Below are 21,659 nucleotides of genomic sequence, written 5' to 3' on the forward strand. Positions count from 1 at the left end.
AACAAACAAACAAACAAACAATCAAAAAGAACTACAGAAAGGTTTTCATAATATCTTAGAACCTTCTTTTAATTTGGTCCTGTGGAGGACTATATTTGAATTTGGTATCTTTTCAGATGAAAGTCATAAGAACAAAGTACAGTGGCTTATCCCTGCCCCCTCTGGTGCATGCTGCACTGGTTAATATGATTATGCTGACTGGGGTGATGGTTACTGCTGTAGAGAAGGTAGAGCTCCTAAATTAATCTTTGCTTTCCTCAATGGGTACATTAATTTGGATCTTTGTTATTCAAACTACTGTTTGGGTTTTTTTGTTTGTTTGTTTGCTTGTTTTTAAAATGTGTAGCAACGTAAAGCATTGAAATTGAAGCTGAAATTAATTAGCAATGTAATTATTTTTATAGAATGATTGACATAATTCCATGAGGTTGATTTCCCTATGAAACTAAACTAAAAATATATTCACAAAAGAAATCTTATAGTCTTTCTAATAAAAACAAAACAAACAAACAAGCAAACAAAAAACTAGAACAAATGAGTGTATGTATATGGCAATCACAAAAGAAAAAAAAAAAAAAGATCTGTTTCATGGGATGTTTCAAATCTACTTGCTTAATTAATGTTTGATAAAAAAGTTATTTTTACATACATACACACTAGATGAAAATAGTAAAATAGTACCAGTAAATTGTTAATACGCTTGCAATACAGAGTAGCATTGGTTGGCACTGATAACAAACAAATTGCAGCAACACTCTGCTGGACCAAATGTGCTCTTTGACTGCAAATTAAGACCAGCAATATCATATGAATAACAACATTAGGTATAGAATAGAGCTAAAAGGAATATTGATTTATTTTCTAGATCTGTAATTAGAGCAACAGAGAGAAATATTTTGCATAATTATAATACTAGAATAAAAAGTGTGATAGCAAAACTATTAAAGATCTCACAACAGTGAAAGATTTTTCTACAATAAACTTCGTTGGAAGACAGCAGTAAGGTAGGCAGTCCGGTCTCAGAAAAGACATCAAATTATACGTGGGGATACCAACCTCATTCAAAGCTTGTCAGAGTGGTAGCATTGTGTTAATGTTCAACTGGAATATTGAAGGTATTTCAGCAGAAATGAATACTTGTCAAAGTTGAATAAAGTAGGACATAATGGATTTATAAGAGGCTGCCCTGCAGGTGTTACTGTTCATGCGTATGCAGCACCCTTTACTGTAGTTTAATTGCATCTTCAAGTATGTAGCATTTCGTGTTTCATCTCTATTGGAACTGCAATTTGGTGTTTCATTGTTACCTAAGAATATACATCAAAAAGCTTGAGATTTACTCTGACTGCTCAACACTAGAAATGATGAATATATGAGATCTCACTGGAAAAGCTCCATGACAGGAGATGTGATAGTGTGCAAGTGTGGATGTGTAACTCGGGTGGAACTGGGGGACTTGTGTCCCCTACGTGGTCCTTTCACAGAATCACAGAAACATTTTCATCACTTTCATCATATTACTTTGTACCTGTGATCACTTTCATCACATTACCTTGTAGATCCTAGGTACAGCTTGATGCTCTGGTGTGTGAGGTTATAATTACAAAGAGGGATTGTGAGTCCATGATGATTAGCATTGAGAAGTATCAAAAAGGTGTGGCATTTGGGACTTACATGGTCTGAAGCCATCTGAAAATAGTACAGATAAATAAATTATATGTTTGCTCTCAGAAACAGAAAGACATAGATGAGGTGAACAAGAATTCTTTATATTAATGCAGATGTTTTTTTTTCAGTCACCCTGTACTATTTTAGATCAGTTCAAATATGTATTTGATACATATACTTTTTTTTTTCTTTTTTTTTCCTTCAAAGTCAATTTAAGTAAAAGGCTAGCCTAAAGTAGAGCTTATCAAATTTTATTTGGAAATCTAAATTGTACAGCAAGCTTAGGTTGCTGAACTTTGTGTGTCTTTGTGTAAAAAAAAATTACAAACACAGTTTCTGTTTACTAGAGAAGGAAGGGAACTGATCAACTTTAACTTGACTTTTCTTTTTCACAAGAATTAGAAAAAATAATATTTCATTTAATGAAATAAACCAAATGATATCTTAATTTCATGTAAACAGTAGTAATTCAATTTAGCAGTATCAGATTCAATAAATTAATTAAATTTAAGTAATTCAATTTAGCAGGATCAGATATTAGAAACAGATTTTTCTCAATATTTGTCAATATTCATTTAAGCTAATACTACATTTACTTCAGTTTTCTCTGACATGGAAAAAACATGCAGCACTGTATTGTTTAGGTTAAATTGTAACAACCATTATATATTTGTAATGTTGTAATAAAAAAGGATTTTCATCCTACAAATATAATTTTTCCCTATTAACATTGCCATTTGATAATAATAAATCCATGATATTCAAAATAGTTGCCATCAGAAGTATACATTTGTGAGCTGGAGATTTAAAAATAAAATAAAATAAAATAAAATAAAATAAAATAAAATAAAATAAAATAAAATAAAATAAAATAAAATAAAATAAAATAAAATAAAATAAAACAAAACCACAGCATTTTGAGATGTAGGATGTTTCTGTGAATTAATGTAATAGTCTAATAGTCAGCTGCCAGAGGCAAAACCTTGGCAGAAGGTTTTCAGTATAAAATACTATGCTAAGTATTGCTAAGCTTACCTCGAACGAACCAATGTATCTACATTGTGCAGTGCTGTATGGGGAACATAACGGGTTGCTTCACCCAAACTAAGTGTTACCATTTAATATAACTAATTAGCTTGGGCAGGAGGAATGTAAAACAAGTCGTTCTGCTTCCAGTCACCAGTAAGACTGGAAGCAACAACCCCAAACAGCACTACAGGCTGGGAGATGAGTGGTTGGAAAGCTGCCTGGCGGCGAAGAACCTGAGAGTATTGGTTGATAGTCGGCTGAATATGAGCCAGCAGTGTGCTCAGGTGGCCAAGAAGGCCAACAGCATCCTGGCTTGCATAAGAAATAGTGTGGCCATCAAGGCTAGGGAAGTGATTGTTCCCCTGCACTCGGCTCTGGCGAGGCCACACCTCGAGTACTGTGTTCAGTTCTGGGCCCTTTGCTACAAGGTCACCAAGGTGCTCAGGTGAGTCCAGAGAAGGTCAATGAGGCTGGTGAGGGGTCTGGAGAACAAGTCTTAAAAGGAGCGGCTGAGGGAGCTAGGATTGTTCAGCCTGGAAGAGGCTCAAAGGTGACCTTATCACTCTCTACAGGTACCTTAAAGGAGTCTGTAGTGAGGTGGGGGTTGGTCTATTCTCCCACATGCCTGGTGACAGGACAAGGGGGAATGGGCTAAAGTTGTGCCAGGGGTGTTTTAGGTTGGATATTAGGAAGAGCTTCTTTACCAAAAGATTTGTTGGGCATTGGAATGGGATGCCCAGGGAAGTGTTTGTCTATGTATTTACTGATATTCTTCATTCATTCTCATTAAATTAATACTTTACAGGTTTTCAGTTCATTTGAATGAGCTTTTATATGTGCATTTACATGGATAGTAGTCGAGGTTGGCCATCTCAGAGCTGGTGCAGCCATAGCTGCAGCACCTGACCACAAGATACAGGGGGATCTTGGGCCCTTGCTTTGCCAGGGGAGGCACTGGACAGCAGCGTGACAAGGCCACACCTGCCATCTCTTCAGAAAGAGGCTGACAGGGAGTGGGCATTGCCAGGGCAACAGTGACTGCACCCACTCCCTCTGACTAAAAAACAGCCTCTGTGAGGGTGGCAACATGTCCCTGCCCACCATGAGGGGCCAGCAGCATGTGCACACTGCTGTGCAGCTGGTGTGGCAGGGCATGGGACCTCTGCACTCAGTATTGGCAGTCTGAGAGGTCACACGCTTATTATGGTGTCCGCTAGGCAGAGCTCTCTCCAGAAAGACTGTGGTGACCCAGATGCAGGGCCTTCTCAGAGACGTGGCTGTTCAGGCCTCTGGCTGCAGGGAGTGCCTGAGTCTGCCACTGCCAGGGAATGAGGGCAATGGGGAGACCTCCTGTTCTCAGGTGGAACATCTGCTCACCATGGTGGCTTAGCTCAAGGAGCAGGTGCAGAGACTAAGAAGCATCAGGGCATGTGAGCAGGAGATTGACTGGTGGAGTAACTCCCTAGTGTGCCAGAGAGAAGGGCACTAGAGGGATGCCCCCCAGAGTGTGGTAGAGCCCCAGCACAGTTGCTGTTGGGCAGAGGGAGGGGATCAAAAAGATGAGGAGGGTTGTAAACAAATCCCAGTTCGGTGCTGCAGGCAATCCCCTTCCCTACCTACTTTGTCTCCCCAGGTGTCCCTCTGTAATAGGTTTGAGGCCCTGGACCTTGAAGGACAGGTAAGTAAGGATGTGGTGGAAGGTCTGCCTATAAGGTCATGCAGGAAGAGGCAGTTGACACCGCGCCTCAAGACAGCCTCCAAAAAAAAAGAAAGAAGGGTAATTGTAGCAGGATATTCCATCTGAGAGGAACAGAGGACCCAATATACAGAGTTGACTCTCATCAAAGGGAAGTTTGTAGTCTTCTTAGAGCCCAAATCAGAGATGTCACCAGGACACTCCCAAGCCTGGTGTGCCCGACAGACTACTACCCGCTACTGATCTTCCAGGTAAGGTGGGAGAAAGCTGCATCCCGAAGCCTGAGGGGAATTATAAAAGACTTCAAGGCCTTGGGATGGTTGGTGAAAGAGTCCGGGGCACAAGTCATTTTCTCCTCCCTCCTTCCATTCTGGGGAGATTTCGTGGGATGGAACAGAAGGATCTGGTCCATAAATGATTGGCTATGTGACTGGTGCTACATACAGGCTTTAGGTTCTTTGATAACGGCTGTTTTTATAAGACACCAGGCCTGACAGCTTTATCTCACGGGGGCAAAAGGATTCTGGGACAGTAATTAGCAGGGCTCATTTGGAAAGCTTTAAACTAGATCTGAAGGGGGAGGGGCAGTGCCCTAGCAGTGATGAAGACCGGGAGACCTCCCACCCTACTAGGGTAAAATCGGCATGCTCAGATCTTTCCCTGAAGTATCTGTACACCAGTGCATGTAGCATGGGGAATAAGCAGGAGGAGTTAGAAATATGTGTTCAGTCAGGAGACTATGATCTAGTGTCAATTACAGAGACATGGTGGAACAGCTCATGTGACTGGAATGTGGTCATGGATGGGTATGTCCTACTCAGGAAAGACAGGACAGCAAGGTGAGGTGGTGGAGTTGCTCTTTATATGAAAGAGCAACTGTATTGTATTCAGTACTGTCCAAGAGTAGATGAGGAGTGAGTTGAGAGTCTGTGGGTGAGAATTAAGGGGCCGGCTGGCATGGGGGATACTGTTGTGGGTGTCTATTGCAGGTCACCAGATCAGGATGAGGAAGTAGGATGAGGAAGTAGAAAAGGCCTTCTACAGGCAGCTGATAGCAGCCTCATGAACACAAGCCCTGGTTATTGTGGGGAATTTTAAGTACCCTGACATTTGCTGGAAGGCCTACATAGCCATCCTTCCACAGTCCAGGAGATTCCTTCAGTGCACTGATGATAACTTCCTGATGCAAATTGTGGATGTACCAACCAGCAGAGTAGTTCTGCTGTATCTTGTCCTCACTAACAAAGAGGGGCTGGTTGAAGTGGTGAAGGTTAAGGGCAGCCTTAATTGCAGCAACCATGAGATGGTGGAGTTTGGGATCTCATGTGGCAGGAACAGAGTACCAAGCAGAATCACAACTCTAGACTTCAGTAGGGCCAACTGTGGCCCTTCGAAGTATTTGCTAGGGGAAATCCCATGTGACAAGGTACTTGAAGGAAAAGGAGCCCAAGATAGCTGGTTAGCATTCAAGGACTGCTTGTTCTGAGCTCAAGAACAGAGATTCCCAACACGTAGGAAGTCAAGAAAGGGAGCCAGGAGACCTGCGTGGTTAAACAGGGAACTGCTTGGCAAACTCAAGTGGAAGAGGAGAGTCTACAGATCATGGATGGAGGCAACCTGGCCACTTGGGAGGAATATAAGGCAGTTGTCAAAGAATGTAGGGAGGCAACTAGGAAAGCTAAGGCCTCCCTAGAAACTAACATTAGAGGCAATGAAGGACCACTAATGAATGAGGTGGGTGCCCTGGTGACAAAAGATAAAGAGAAGGCGGAGTTACTGAATGCCTTCTTTGTCTAGAATGCCATAGGCTCTCCTGAGGAGCCCTGTGTCCCTGAGGCCCCAGAGGAAGTTGGAATAAAGGGGGAGTTCGTCCTGGTTGATGAGGGCTGGGTTAAGGAGCGATTAAGCAAGCTGGACATCCATAAGTCCATGCATCCACAAGTGCTGAGGAAGCTGGCAGAAGTCATCACTAGGCCACTCTCCATCGTCTTTGGTAACTCATGGACATCGTGAGAGATGCCTGAGGACTGGAGGAAAGCAAATGTCACTCCGGTCTTCAAAAAGGTCAAGAAAGAGGATGCACGTAACTATAGACCGATCAGCTTCACCTCCATCCCTGGAAAAGTGATGGAACAACTTATCCTTGGCCTTGTCTTTAGGCATATCAAGGATAAAAGGGTTGTTAGGGACAGTCAGGCAGTCAACATGGCTTCACCAAGGGGAAGTCGTGCTTGACCAACCTGATAGCCTTTTATGAGGATATAACCAGGTGGATAGATGATGGTAAAGCAGTGGATGTGTTGTCTCTTGATTTCAGTAAAGCCTTTGACTCCATCTTCCACAGCATCCTTGCAGCTAAACTGAGGAAGTGTAGTGTGAACAATTGGGTATTGAGGTGGACCATAAACTGGCTGAAGGGAAGAAGCCAGAGGGTTGTGGTTAATGGGACGGAGTCAAGTTGGGGTCCTGTATCTAGTGGAGTACCTCAGGGGTCGGTACTGGGACCAGTGTTGTTCAGTATATTCATCGATGATTTGGATGAGGGAATGGAGTGCGCCATCAGCAAGTTTTCTGATGACGCTAAACTGGGAGTGGCTGACATGCCGGGAGGCTGTGCTGCCATTCAGAGGGACCTGGACAGGTTGGAGAATAGGGTGGGGAGAAACTTAATGAAATATAATGAGGGCAAGTGTAGAGTCCTGGATCTGGAAAAGAACAACCCCAGACACCAGGATAAGTTGGGGACTCCCCTTCTGGAGAGCAGTAAAGGGGAGAAGGACCTGAGGGTCCTGGTGGACAGCTGGATGACCATGAGCCAGCACTGTGCCCTTGTGACCAAGAAGGCCAATGGCATCCTGAGGTTTATCAGATGGGGTGTGGTTAGTAGGTTGAGAGAGGTTCTCCTTCTCCTCTACTCTGACCTGGTGAGACCAAATCTTGCATCCAGTTCTGGGCCCCTCAATCCAAGAAGGACAGGGAACTGTTTGAGAGAGTCCAGCTCAGAGCCACGAGGACGATTAATGGAGTGGAGTATCTCCCTTATGAGGAAAGGCTGAGGGAGCTGGATCTCTTTAGCTTGGGGAAGAGGAAACCTTATTAATATTTATAAACATGTATAGGGTGAGTGTCAGGAGGGTGGAGCCAGGCTCTTCTCAGTGACATCCAATGATAGGACAAGGGGCAGTGGGTGCAAGCTGGAACATAGAAGGCTCCACTTAACTATGAGGCAAAATTATTTATTTATTTTTATGGTGAAGGTGACAGAACACTGGAACAGACTGCCCATGGGGGCTGTGGAGTCTTCTTTGGAAACATTCAAAACCCACCTGGATGCGTTCCTGTGTGACGTGATTTAGGTATTCCTGCTCTGGCAGGGGGATTGGACTAGATGATCTTTCAAGGTCCCTTCCAATCCCCAACATTCTGTGATTCTGTGATTTCTGACTTTTGCTGCTCTTTGACTCTTTCTGATACCTCTGAACATAGCATAAGGAATGAAGATACTCAGCTGTGGCCCATTTGTTCTGAATTTTGCTGCAATGGTTACAGAAATGTTCCTCTAACATTTCTGATAGGTTATTGGTTTTCTGTTCAGTTCCTGACCCTAAGGCAATGCAACTACTTTATACAACATGACGTGTAGCTAGATTATTCAGTCATGTTGGCCATGACTAAGTTGTCCTGGATTTTCAAAAGTAAATTTGACAGCAGCTTTTGGCCCATAGCCAACAGAAAGTTTTCAGAATGAGTTCCCAAGGGAACAGGAGTTAAGACCACTCTTACAGTGTGGTCTGAGGGAGCATGTTAATAAAGGAACATATTCCTGAAGAACAAGCATTTATTTCTTCTCATACTTTTATTTATTTTGTATATATCATGGAGTAATAAAAGTCCCATCAGAGGTTTCGGATAAACTTTTTTTTTTCTTTTTTTTTTCTTTATTTTTTTTTTCTGGACTGCTGATGCATCTTCTATTGGTAGGTTTTGCAGTCTGATTTGTCTTTCAGTCACATTTGACAACTTCAGAAATGGACTTTAATTCTGACACTGCTAAGGGTAACATGCTTGAACAATATGGTGTGGCATGTCATGGACAGTTGTTTATGTCTTTTTTCTCTCTTAAATACCAAGTGTATTTGAGATGAGTTTTCTGCTAAATTAATACCTTTCTTTGTTTCTTAGTATCATTTCCAGGTTTTCATATATAGTATGTGTATAAGCAATGGAAGAAGCAGTACTTGGGTATATATTTATGGTTTGTCGTTAAAATAGTTCTGCTACAATAAACACTGCAGCTGCCCTAGCACATCATCTGGCAAAGTACATGCTATGCTTGGGCATGCTGAGGGTAAAACAAGGACCAACAACTAAATAATCTATTTGACTCTCTGCTATCAGCTGATCCTTTTACAACATTTAGGACCCACAAGCAGGCTCATGTGCATGCACAATAGAATCCATCTTAGAAAAGAGTGGATGATAAATTTAATGAGGGCTGAGGAAGAAGGATTTTAATGTAGTAATTTTGTCTTTTTCTAGATCGTTTTCCCAAAGCTGCTGAAGGCATACTTTCTCCCTGCTGTTTCATTATTACAGCAAATGAATACTGTAAAATAGTCTTCCTCTCATTCCATCTTCACAAAATAATAATGATATTTAATATGGGAAGAGACGTATTGTTTTGAAATGCTATTGAATGTAATCCACAACTATCTTAAAGTCAATATTTATTTTAACAATGAATAGGAAGATTTATATCTACAAGTGCAATAAACACTACAAGTGCATGACAGTAAGACTGTCATATTTAAAACAGGGATTGGGACTTCAGGATCATAACAGTGAAAATATTGACAATGTAATGCATTAAGATAAATAATTTTCCATGCCTATTCAGAATTCATGAGGTAAGAAGATTATATCTACAACATATGAGAGAGTAAATCATGTTATGCAAAAAAGGTGGGATGTGGTACATGGAACTTTTTGAAGGTTTCACACAGCCCTCTTGCTTCTCAACTGGTTATGTACTTAATTTTAACTTTCATCAAATTTTGACATTGTAGTTAGTTTGTAAATGTGACAAAGTGACGCGCTGGGTGGACGAGGGAAAGGCTGTGGATGTGGTCTACCTTGACTTCAGCAAGGCTTTTGACACCGTCTCCCACAGCATTCTCCTCAAGAAACTGGCTGCTCTTGGCTTGGACTGGCGCACGCTTCGTTGGGTTAGAAACTGGCTGGATAGCCGGGCCCAAAGAGTCGTGGTAAATGGAGTCAAGTCCAGCTGGAGGCCAGTCACTAGTGGCGTCCCCCAGGGCTCGGTGCTGGGGCCGGTCCTCTTCAACATCTTCATCAATGATCTGGACGAGGGCATTGAGTGCACCCTCAGTAAGTTTGCAGATGACACCAAGTTAGGTGCGTGTGTCGATCTGCTCGAGGGTAGGAAGGCTCTGCAGGAGGATCTGGATAGGCTGCACCGATGGGCTGAGGTCAACTGCATGAAGTTTAACAAGGCCAAGTGCCGGGTCCTGCACCTGGGGCGCAATAACCCCAAGCAGAGCTACAGGCTGGGAGATGAGTGGTTGGAGAGCTGCCAGGCAGAGAAGGACCTGGGAGTGATGGTTGATAGTCGGCTGAATATGAGCCAGCAGTGTGCTCAGGTGGCCAAGAAGGCCAACGGCATCCTGGCTTGTATCAAAAACACTGTGACCAGCAGGGCTAGGGAGGTGATCGTCCCCCTGTACTCGGCTCTGGTGAGGCCACACCTCGAGTACTGTGTTCAGTTTTGGGCCCCTCGCTACAAGAAGGACATCGAGGTGCTTGAGCGGGTCCAAAGAAGGGCGACGAAGCTGGTGAGGGTCCTGGAGAACAAGTCCTACGAGGAGCGGCTGAAGGAGCTGGGCTTGTTCAGCCTGGAGAAGAGGAGGCTCAGGGGCGACCTTATCGCTCTCTACAGATACCTTAAAGGAGGCTGTAGCGAGGTGGGGGTTGGCCTGTTCTCCCACGTGCCTGGTGACAGGACGAGGGGGAATGGGCTAAAGTTGCGCCAGGGAAGTTTTAGGTTAGATGTTAGGAAGAGCTTCTTTACTGAAAGGGTTGTGAGGCATTGGAACAGGCTGCCCAGGGAGGTGGTGGAGTCACCATCCCTGGAAGTCTTCAAAAGCCGTTTAGATGTAGAGCTTAGGGATATGGTTTAGTGGGGACTGTTAGCGTTAGGTCAGAGGTTGGACTCGATGATCTTGAGGTCTCTTCCAACCTAGAAATTCTGTGATTCTGTGATTCTGTAAATATGCAAATGCGTCTATAAACAAGTATCTGTAAAGCTGAATCAGTACAAGAAAGAATAAGCTTCTCAAAGTTTGGACCAGATGATCTTAGAGGTCTTTTCCAACCTAAATGATTTGAAGATTAATCACAGTTGATTTTTATATGCCAAGGTACATTTTTGTAACTTCTGCGTCATAAAGTCTATTCTCAGACTGTATGTTCCATCTTTTTTATTTCCATTGCAAATGTGAAATATGATGCCACAGACTTCATAAGCCAAAACAGCAATGCCTTCGTTAACACAAGTTTTATTATTATGACTTTGCCTGTCATGTCATTAATCTTTGCTTCTTGATGAAGGGAAGGCATAGTGCTTTTAACAAAAATGGTAGAAAACTCTAGAATAAATTATCCTACTGATAAAGGGGGAAAAAGCAAAACCAACCAACCAACCAACCGAAACTCCAGAATAAATTATCCTGCTAAGAAAAGGAAATTTAGATGTTTTAACACAAACCTTAGAGCAAGAAGTTAATCCATGAACCCATTTTTTTTTTCCTTCAAAGGTTTTACTTAATGTAGAAAAGAAGACTTTTCAGCTTACACGATGTTTATAGGATTCTGAGCTGGTTCTGAGTTTAACAATTTTGCTTCAGAAAAGAATGAGTATTTGCTAGAGTCAATGATAAACAATTACTTATGGCTAGATTGTTCCTTTAAGAAAAGTCTTGAATGACATCTGGTGCATAATTAGCATTGTCCCAGAAAGAGCCCTAGAATAAGCCTGTCTAGTAGCTTGGAGACAACCTGCAAGCTCAGTCTCCTTTTTGCTCTCTAATTCCCACAGAAATTCAGTTATTTTAACATAGCAGAGGTAAACATTGATTGCTGTTAAAATGCAGAATCTAATATTGTGTTCTCCATGTAAACCTACCGACATCAATACAATTGCTCTGACTTCACCACTGTACTTATTTTGTTGTTGGTGGTTTTGTTTTTGTGTATTTATTTATTTATTTATTTATTTTCAAATGGGTCATTGTTGTGGTGTAACCCAGCAGACAACTAAGCACCACACAGCCCTCTCCCCCTTTCCAGTGGGAGGGGGAGAGAATGGGGTGGGGAAAAAAAAGTAAAAGTTTGTGGGTTGAGACAAAGATGGTTTAATAGGACAGAAAAGGAAGAGAAATAATTATTATTATTATTAATAATAATAATAATAATAATATATACAAAGCAAGTGATGCACAAAATAATTGCTCACCACTCACTGACCAATGCCCAGTGTGTCCTCAACCAGTGGTCTCCCCCACCCTGGTCAGCCACCCCATATAATTGTTCAACATGATGTCATATAGTTTGGAATATCACTCTGTCAAGTTTGGTTCGTCTGTTCTGGTTGTGCCCCCTCCCAGCTCCTCGTGCATCCCTTCCCTCCTCACTGTCAGTGCAGCATGAAAAGCTGAAAAGTTCTTTGTTCTGTGTAAGCACTGCTCTGCAACAACTAAAACATCGGTGTGTTTTCAGCATTATTCTCATCCTAAATCCAAAACACAGTACCATACTAGCTACTAGGAAGAAAATTAACTCTATCCTACCTGAAACCAGGACAGTCATTGAAGATGTAAACCTTTGCACTAATTTCACAAGTAAAATTGACTGTAAATGGGCCTGATTTCAGAGGAGCTATGTGCCTAATACATACATATACTTCTCAAAAATACCAGAGTCATGACCCCATTCCAGAAATGTGTTTGTCCTTTTATTTCAGTCACAGTACATGTAAGTCACTTTCACTGTGTTGTAAATTGGTTCCAGATATTTCACTAACATTTTTAAGACGTTCTGAAGACTAGGGTTACTTGATTTATATCTGTATGGCATGGTTTGTCATTATAGAAGAAGGACTAGGAACAATATGAGTGGAAATTGGTTGATATTTTTTCTGTTGCAACTGGGAATCAGAGATTTTTGAGAATCAGCTGTATTAAGTGTCTAAAGGCTTGTCATTCCCAGGCATCTACTCTTTTATCAGTTGTAGTTCTTGCTTCCTGATTACATAATGTTATATAAAACAGTAGATAAAATTAGTTTTATCTTTCCCGAGAAAAAAAATCTTAATCCTTCCTTATTTGCTAATGACTTCTCACCTGCTCAAATATTTTAAGGAATACAACCTTTTCTATTGCAGCTCTGGAAGCAAAGTCACTGCTTGTCACACTCTAAGATATTAATTGCTGCCTCTGCTAGACAAATTACTCAGATGATTTTCTCCTAGATCATTTCAGTCACTGTTTTTTAACTCAATCAGTTTAAACAGTGGTTCTTTGCTAATGTGATACATTTTTGTCTCAGATGAACGCTGGAGAAAACAAAAATACAGTTGAATTATCTTCTAATAAGAAGACAGAATGAAAGATGATGCAGAAAGGATGAGATTTAGTCCACATATGACTATTTTCAAAAAGTGTCACAGAATCATAGAACGGTTTGATTTGGAAGGGACCTTAATGATTATATAGTTCCAAACCCCTGCCCATGAGCAGGGACACCTTCCACTAGACCAGGTTGCTCAAAGCCCCAAGCAACCTGGCCTTGAACACTTTCAGGGATGGGGCATCCACTGCTTCTCTGGGCAACATGTACCAGGGCCTCACCACCCTCAGAGTAAATCACAGAATCACAGAATTTCTAGGTTGGAAGAGACCTCAAGATCATCGAGTCCAACCTCTGACCTAATGCTAACAGTCCCCGCTAAACCATATCCCTAAGCTCTACATCTAAACGTCTTTTAAAGACTTCCAGGGATGGTGACTCCACCACCTCCCTGGGCAGCCTGTTCCAATGTCTAACAACCCTTTCAGTAAAGAAGTTCTTCCTAACATCCAACGTAAAACAACCTGAAATGGGCAACTTAAGCCCATTCCCCCTCGTCCTGTCACCAGGCACGTGGGAGAACGGGCCATCCCCCACCTCACTACAGCCTCCTTTGAGGTATCTGTAGAGAGCGATAAGGTCGCCCCTGAGCCTCCTCTTCTCCAGGCTGAACAAGCCCAGCTCCTTCAGCCGCTCCTCGTAGGACTTGTTCTCCAGACCCCTCACCAGCTTCGTCGCCCTTCTTTGGACCCGCTCAAGCACCTCGATGTCCTTCTTGTAGCGAGGGGCCCAAAACTGAACACAGTACTCGAGGTGCGGCCTCACCAGAGCTGAGTACAAGGGGACGATCACCTCCCTAGCCCTGCTGGTCACGCTGTTTTTGATACAAGCCAGGATGCCGTTGGCCTTCTTGGCCACCTGAGCACACTGCTGGCTCATATTCAGCCGACTATCAACCATCACTCCCAGGTCCTTCTCTGCCTGGCAGCTCTCCAACCACTCATCTCCCAGCCTGTAGCTCTGCTTGGGGTTATTGCGCCCCAGGTGCAGGACCCGGCACTTGGCCTTGTTAAACTTCATGCAGTTGACGTCAGCCCATCGGTGCAGCCTATCCAGATCCTCCTGCAGAGCCTTCCTACCCTCGAGCAGATCGACACACGCACCTAACTTGGTGTCATCTGCAAACTTACTGAGGGTGCACTCAATGCCCTCGTCCAGATCACTGATGAAGATGTTGAAGAGGACCGGCCCCAGCACCGAGCCCTGGGGGACGCCACTAGTGACTGGCCTCCAGCTGGACTTGACTCCATTCACCACAACTCTTTGGGCCCGGCTATCCAGCCAGTTTCTAACCCAACGAAGCGTGCGCCAGTCCAAGCCAAGAGCAGCCAGTTTCTTGAGGAGAATGCTGTGGGAGACGGTGTCAAAAGCCTTGCTGAAGTCAAGGTAGACCACATCCACAGCCTTTCCCTCGTCCACCCAGCGCGTCACTTTGTCGTAGAAGGAGATCAGGTTCGTCAAGCAGGACCTGCCTTCCATAAACCCATGCTGGCTGGGCCTGATTGCCTGCTTGCCCTTCAAGTGCCGCATGATGACTCCCAAGAGGATCTGCTCCATGAGCTTCCCTGGTACTGAGGTCAAACTGACAGGCCTGTAGTTCCCCGGGTCTGCCCTCCGGCCCTTCTTGTAGATGGGCGTCACATTTGCTAGCCGCCAGTCAGCTGGGACCTCCCCCGATAGCCAGGACTGCTGATAAATGATGGATAGGGGCTTGGCCAGCTCCTCTGCCAGTTCTCTCAGTACCCTTGGGTGGATCCCATCTGGCCCCATCGACTTGTGCACATCCAAGTGCCGTACCAGGTCACCAAGCAGTTCTTTGTGGATAGTGAGGGCAACATCCTGCTCCCCATTCCCTTCCACCAGCTCAGGGTACTGGGTATCCAGAGAGCAACCAGTATTGCCGCTAAAGACTGAGGTGAAGAAGGCATTAAGCACCTCCACCTTTTCCTCATCCTTGTAACTAAGTTTTCCCCCGGATCCAGTAAAGGATGGAGTTTAAGAATTTCTTCAGAATATCTAGTCTAAATCTCTCCTCTTTCAGTTTGCAGAAGTTACACCTTGTCCTATCACTACACTCTCCAGTAAAGAATCCCTCTCCAGTTTTCTTGTAGGCTCCCTTTAAGTACTGAAAAAACATTGTAAAGTCTCCCTGGAGCCTTCTCTTCTCAAGAGTGAACAACCCCAGCTGCCTCAGACTGTCATCATAGGAGAAGTTTTCTAGCCCGCTGACCATCCTCATGGCCCTCTTCAGGACTTGCTCTACCAGGTCCCTGTCTTTCTTTTGCTGGGGGCCCCAGAGCTGAACACAGCACTCCAGCTCAGGTCTCATGAGAGCAGAGCAGAGGGGAAGAATCACCTCCCTCCGCCTGCTGTCCGTGTTTCTTTTGATGCAGCCCAAGATAGCTTTCAGCTAAGCCCAAAATGGCTTTCAGGGCTGCAAGCGCACATTGTTTCTTCTTTCCTGTCACTGTTTTTTTCACTGACTGCCATGACTTCTCAAATTTGATGGACAGTGGCTTAGCATCTTCATCTGCCATTGTGTTCAGGATCATATAGCTTTATAGATCTACTGTATACATCTCTTGTAAAGATAGAGAATATAATCAATAGACTCATAGAATATCCCAAGTTGGATGGGGCCCATAAGGATAATTGAGTCCAACTCCTGACACCACACAGGTCTACCCAAAAAATTCAGAGCATATGTCTAAGAGCACAGTCCAAATGCTTCTTAAACTCCAACAGGCTTGGTGCTGTGACTACATCCCTGGGGAGCCTGTTCCAATGCATGACCTCCCTCTCAGTGAGGAACCTCTTCCTGATATCTAGCCTGATGAGACCGATGACCTGGAGGCAGACGTTTCCACCACCATGCACAGCAATGACGATGAGTTGTACTGGCCCCCCACAATCAACTGCTCCATCCTGCCCACCGCCCCCCCCCCCCCCCCCCCCGGGCTGCTTGGGAGCCCATCATTGACAGAAGCCACCTGCCCAAGTTCCTCTCCATACACCGCCTTTCTGGGAAACCTGCCCTACCTACTACATGACGGAGGAGTCACAGAATCATAGAATCATAGAAACACAAAGTTAGAAAGGACCTATGAGATCATCTAGTCCAACTATCTTCCTATCACCAATACTACCTACTAAGCTACTAAATCATACCTCGTAGCACCTCATCCAGGCACTTCTTGAACACCATGAGGGATGGTGACTTCATCACCTCCCTGAGCAGGCCATTCTAGTGCCTAACCACTCTTTGAGAGAAAGAGTTTTTCCTGATATCTAATCTAAATCTCCCCAGACGCAACCTGGGGCAGTTTTCTTGAGTCCTATCATTAGTTGTCTGGGAGAAGTGGCCGACCTCCTCCTCATCACAACCTCCCTTCAGAAAGTGTAGAGTTGAAAGAGGTCACCCCTGAGCCTCCTCTTCTCCAGACTAAACAACCCCAGCTTCCTCTGCCACTCCTCATAAGACTTGTGCTCCAGACCCCTCACCAGTTTTGTTGCCCTTCTCTGGGCATGCTCCAGGACCTTGATGTCTTTCTTGTAGTGCGGGGCCCAAAACTGAACACAGTACTCAAGGTGTGGCCTCACCAGATCAGAGTACAGGGGAGTATCACCACCCTGCTCCTGCTGGCTACATTATTTTTAATACAAGCCAGGATGCCATTGGCCTTCTTGGCCACCTGAGCACACTGCTGGCTCACATACAGCTGAGCATCAATCAACACTCCCAGGTCCCTTTCCTCTTCACAGTCTTCTAGCCACTCTGCACCAAACCTATAGCACTGCATGGGGTTATTGTGGCCAAAGTGCAGGACCTGGCATTTGGCCTTTTTGAACCTCATCCCATTCACCTCAGCCCAGCAGTCCAGCCTATCCAAATCCCTCTGAAGGGCCACCCTACCCTAAGGCAGATTGGCACTCTCTCCCAACTCGGTGTCATCAGCAAACTTACTGAGGGTACACTCAATCCTCTCATCTAGGTCGTCAATAAAGATAGTAAACAAGACAGGCCCCAGTACCGACCCCTGGGGGACACCACTTGTAACAGGACACCAGCTGGACTTCACTCCATTAACCACTTCCCAATGGGCATGGCCCTCGAGCCAGTTCTTTACCCAGAGAAGAGTATATCTGTCCAGGTCACGGAGAGCCAGTATTCCCAGGAGAATACTGTGGCAGACTGTATCTAAGGCTTCACTGAAGTCTAGGTAGACTACATCAACAGCCTTTCCCTCATCTACCAGTCTGACCACACGTTCATAGAAAGAGATGGAGTTGGACAAGCACGACCTGCCTTTCATGAACCTGTGCTGGCTGGGCCTGATTCCCTGGATGCCACACATGTGCTGTGTGATCTCACCCAAGATGATTTGTTGCATAGCTTTCCCTGGAATAGAGGTCAGGCTGAAAGGTGTGTAGTTCCCCAGGTCCTCCTTACGACCCTTCTTGTAGATGGGATTTGCATTGGCAAGCTTCCAGTCCTCTGGGACCTCTCCAGATAACCAGGAATGCTGATAGATGGTGGAAAGCAGCTTGGCAATCACTTCCAGCAGCTCCCTCAGCACAGTCGGGTGAAGCCTGTCTGGTCCCATGGACTTGTGATATTTCAGATGGAAGAGCAGGTCTCTAACTGTCTCTTCCTGGATCTCAGAGGGTGATGCTCTACCTGAATCACAGGGGACTTCCAGATCATGGCATAAAGTACCCTGAGGATAGCTGATCCGACTGTTAAAGACATGTAAAGAAGGCGTTGAGAACCTCAACCTTTTACTTATCCTCGTTGATCACATTCCTTGCTGCATCAAGTAAGGGATGGAATTTTTCCTTGCTTTTTCTCATGATATTAATATATTTGTAAAAGGATTTCTTGTTCTCTTTTACTGCAGTGGCCAATCTGAGTTCAAGATGGGCTTTTGCCTTTCTAACTTCCTCCCTGAATATCTTACCAACTTCTTTGTAGTCGCCACAAGTAGTCTGTCTCTACTTCCAGAGGACGTAGGCTCTCTTTTCTCCCAGAGTCTCAACAAAAGTTCCCAGTTCCTCCATGCCGGTCTTCTTCCCCTCTGGCTCACTTTCTGGGACTCAGGAACAGCCTGCTCCCGTGCCTTTAAGATTTCCATCTTGAGGGGTTTCCAGGCTTCCTGGACCCCTTTTCATTTCAGGAGTGACTCCCAAGGGATCCCTGCAACAAGCATCCTGAACAGTCAAAGTCTGCCCTCCGGAAATTCGGGATAGCAGTTTTGCTAGTTACCCTTCTGACGTCACCTAGAATAGAAGACTCTACAATTTAGTGGTCACTCTGCCCAAGACAGTCCCCAACTTTCACATCTCCCACCAGTCCTTCTCTGTTAGTGAAGAGCAGGTCTAGTAGGGCACCTCCCTTGGAAGGCTCTTCAACCAGCTGTATCAGGAAGCCATCTTCCATACACTCTAGAAACTTCCTAGACTGGTTTCTCTGTGCAGTATTATATTTCCAGCATATATCAGGGAATTTGAAATCTCCCATAAGAACAAGTGCTGGCGATCATGTAACTTTTATGAGCTCCTCACAGAATGCCTCATTCATCTCTTCATCCTGATTAGGTGGTCTACAGCAGACCCCCAAGATGTCACCCCTACAAGCCTTCCCCCTGATCTTTATCCACAGACACTCGACTTTATCATTCCCAATGCCAAACTCTTCAACATCAAAACACTTTTTAATATAAAGAGCCATACTACCACCTTTTCTTCCCTGTCTGTCCCTTCTGAAGAGCTTGTAGCCATTCATCACCACACTCCAGTCATGGGAGTGATCTCACTATGTTACAGTTATAGCAACTAGGTCATAAGTTAGCATGTTGCACAATTGCTTCCAGATCTTCCTGTTTGTTGCCCATGCTGTGTGCATTGGTATAGATGCACTTCAGATGAGACATCTGCCTCACTCTCAACTTCAATATTGTTCTCCTAGACACTTCTCTGGTGAGCCCTGTTTTATCCCCTTCCCCCATCTTAGCTAGTTTAAAGCTCTCGCAACGAGTTCTGCTAACTCCTGCACTAGGATTTGTTTCCCCCTTTGAGACACATGGGTTACATTCATCAACTATAGGGCAGGGGTTGAGTAAACTGCCCTGTGATCAAAGAACCCAAAGTTCCTGTCTTGACACTAGCCTTTCAGCCAATTATTCATTACCTGTGTTTTTCTAACCCACTCCATGTCCTTCACCTCCCCAGATCACAGAATCACAGAATCACAGAATTTCTAGGTTGGAAGAGACCTCAAGATCATCGAGTCCAACCTCTAACCTAACACTAACAGTCCCCACTAAACCATATCCCTAAGCTCTACATCTAAACGTCTTTTGAAGACTTCCAGGGATGGTGACTCCACCACCTCCCTGGGCAGCCTGTTCCAGTGCCTAACAACCCTTTCAGTAAAGAAATTCTTCCTAACATCCAACCTAAAACTCCCCTGGCGCAACTTAAGCCCATTCCCCCTCGTCCTGTCACCAGGCACGTGGGAGAACGGGCCATCCCCCACCTCACTACAGCCTCCTTTGAGGTATCTGTAGAGAGCAATAAGGTAACCCCTGAGCCTCCTCTTCTCCAGGCTGAACAAGTCCAGCTCCTTCAGCCGCTCCTCGTAGGACTTGTTCTCCAGGACCCTCACCAGCTTCGTCGTCCTTCTCTGGACCCGCTCAAGCACCTCGATGTCCTTCTTGTAGCGAGGGGCCCAAAACTGAACACAGTACTCGAGGTGCGGCCTCACCAGAGCCGAGTACAGGGGGACGATCACCTCCCTAGCCCTGCTGGTCACAGTGTTTCTGATACAAGCCAGGATGCCGTTGGCCTTCTTGGCCACCTGAGCACACTGCTGGCTCATATTCAGCCTACTGTCCACCATCTTTGTTCTGTACCAAATGGTACAGAACAAAACACCACTTCACTCCCAGTCCTTGAACTATATGCCCAAAACCCTTGAAATCTCTTTTCATAGTTCATAGGCTTCTCTGATTGATTTCATCACTGCCCATCTGAACTGTGAGTAGTAATCAGTGGGGTGAACCAGCTCTGGGAGTTTTCTATTTTTGTCCCTGACCCAGGTCCCAGGTAGGCAGCACACTTTCCTACATCTCAGGTCTGGTCTGCAAATAGGACCCTCAATTCCTCTGAGAAGGGAGTCACCTACCACAACCATCCTTCTTTCTTTCCTGGCAGAGGCAGTCTGAATGCTCCACAGCTGACTGCCTCATCCTTGGTAACCTCTTTAAGGAACCTTCCTGTGCCTCCCCATCTACCTCCCCTTCAATGTCCAATGCCACACACCTATTGTTTAGGGGGACCTGGGAACTCAAGGGAAGCAGAGGGGGGGTTCACCCATGATGCCAAGCAGGGACCCTTTCCCAAACTTCAGGTCTGCCTTCTCTGCCCAACAGGGACAAGGCAGGGGGTCCAGCATTAATTGTGGGGTATCTCTTTGGTGCCTTTCCCTCTGGCATGCCAGGGAGCTACTCCAACAGTCGATCTCCCACTCACAGTCCCTGGTGACTCTCGGTCTCTCAACCTCCTCTTTCAGCTCTGCCACCATGCTGACTGAATCTTCCACCTGCTTGCACCTCACACAGGTGGAATACCTGCTGCCCTCCCACAGCAGACGCACTCCCTGCAGCCAGAGACCTGTATAGCCACGGTTCTGGACAGGCCCTCTGTTTGGGTCACAACAGTCTCTCTGCCTGGTGGAGACCATGGAAAAAACTACGGTCACAGAGACTGCCAGTAGGTAGGATAGACTCGCAAGTGAAGAGGGGCAGAATTCCTGTGCCCTGCCACACAAGCTCTCACACCCACCACTGCAGCATGCTGTGGTTGGTTCTCACATGCTGGTCACCCTTCCCCGTGCCTGGTGGGCAGTGATGAGACACTGTTGCTGCCCTCCTGGATGGTTTTTCTGGGCAGAGGGAGTGGGTGCAGTCACTGTTGCCCTGGCAACATCTACTCCCCATCAGCCTCTCTCATGAGAGCTGGCAGGTGCTGCCTTGTCATGCTGCTATTCTGGGCCATCCCTGGTGAAGCAAAGGCCCAAAATCCCCTGTAACTTGTGGACGAATGCTGCAGTTTTGGCTGTGCCAGCTCCGAGGTGGCTGAAGTCGTCTACTCAAGTCCATCAAGGATTTCTTCCGAGGCCTCAACATAAGTGCTGTGCATTTGCTGCGGGAGCCTATCAACCCAGAGAGGTTGAAAGGGTTTGGCTATGCCGAGTTTGAGGACATAGACTCCTTGCTGCAGGCTCTGAGACTCAATAAAGAGTCCCTAGGGAATACAAAGATATGAGTGGACATTGTTGATCAAGCTCAGGATAAAGATTACGACGACTGCGGATTCAGCAGCTGAACCTGAACTATGCAGCTTGCCCAAGGAGGAGAAGGCCTCTACGGCCCATGCACTGCAGTCCAACCAGATGGCCTCCATCTTCAGGGGGGCCAAGCTGGTGGACACGGCAGCCAAGATTTTGTACTTTAAAAAGTTTTGGGACACTGCAGTGGCACAATCAGTCAGCACACAGTGCACA

At 45.3% G+C, this 21,659-nt stretch overlaps 1 protein-coding gene across 2 annotated transcripts in view; it reads left to right on the plus strand.

Annotated features, from left to right (window-relative positions):
- Positions 1-21,659, plus strand: part of NLGN4X (neuroligin 4 X-linked) — a 213,996-nt gene that overhangs the window by 85,651 nt on the left and 106,686 nt on the right. The window lies entirely within an intron of this gene.

Source organism: Anas platyrhynchos, chromosome 1 (genome assembly GCF_047663525.1).
Source record: "Anas platyrhynchos isolate ZD024472 breed Pekin duck chromosome 1, IASCAAS_PekinDuck_T2T, whole genome shotgun sequence".
NCBI classification, from domain to species: Eukaryota; Metazoa; Chordata; class Aves; order Anseriformes; family Anatidae; genus Anas; species Anas platyrhynchos.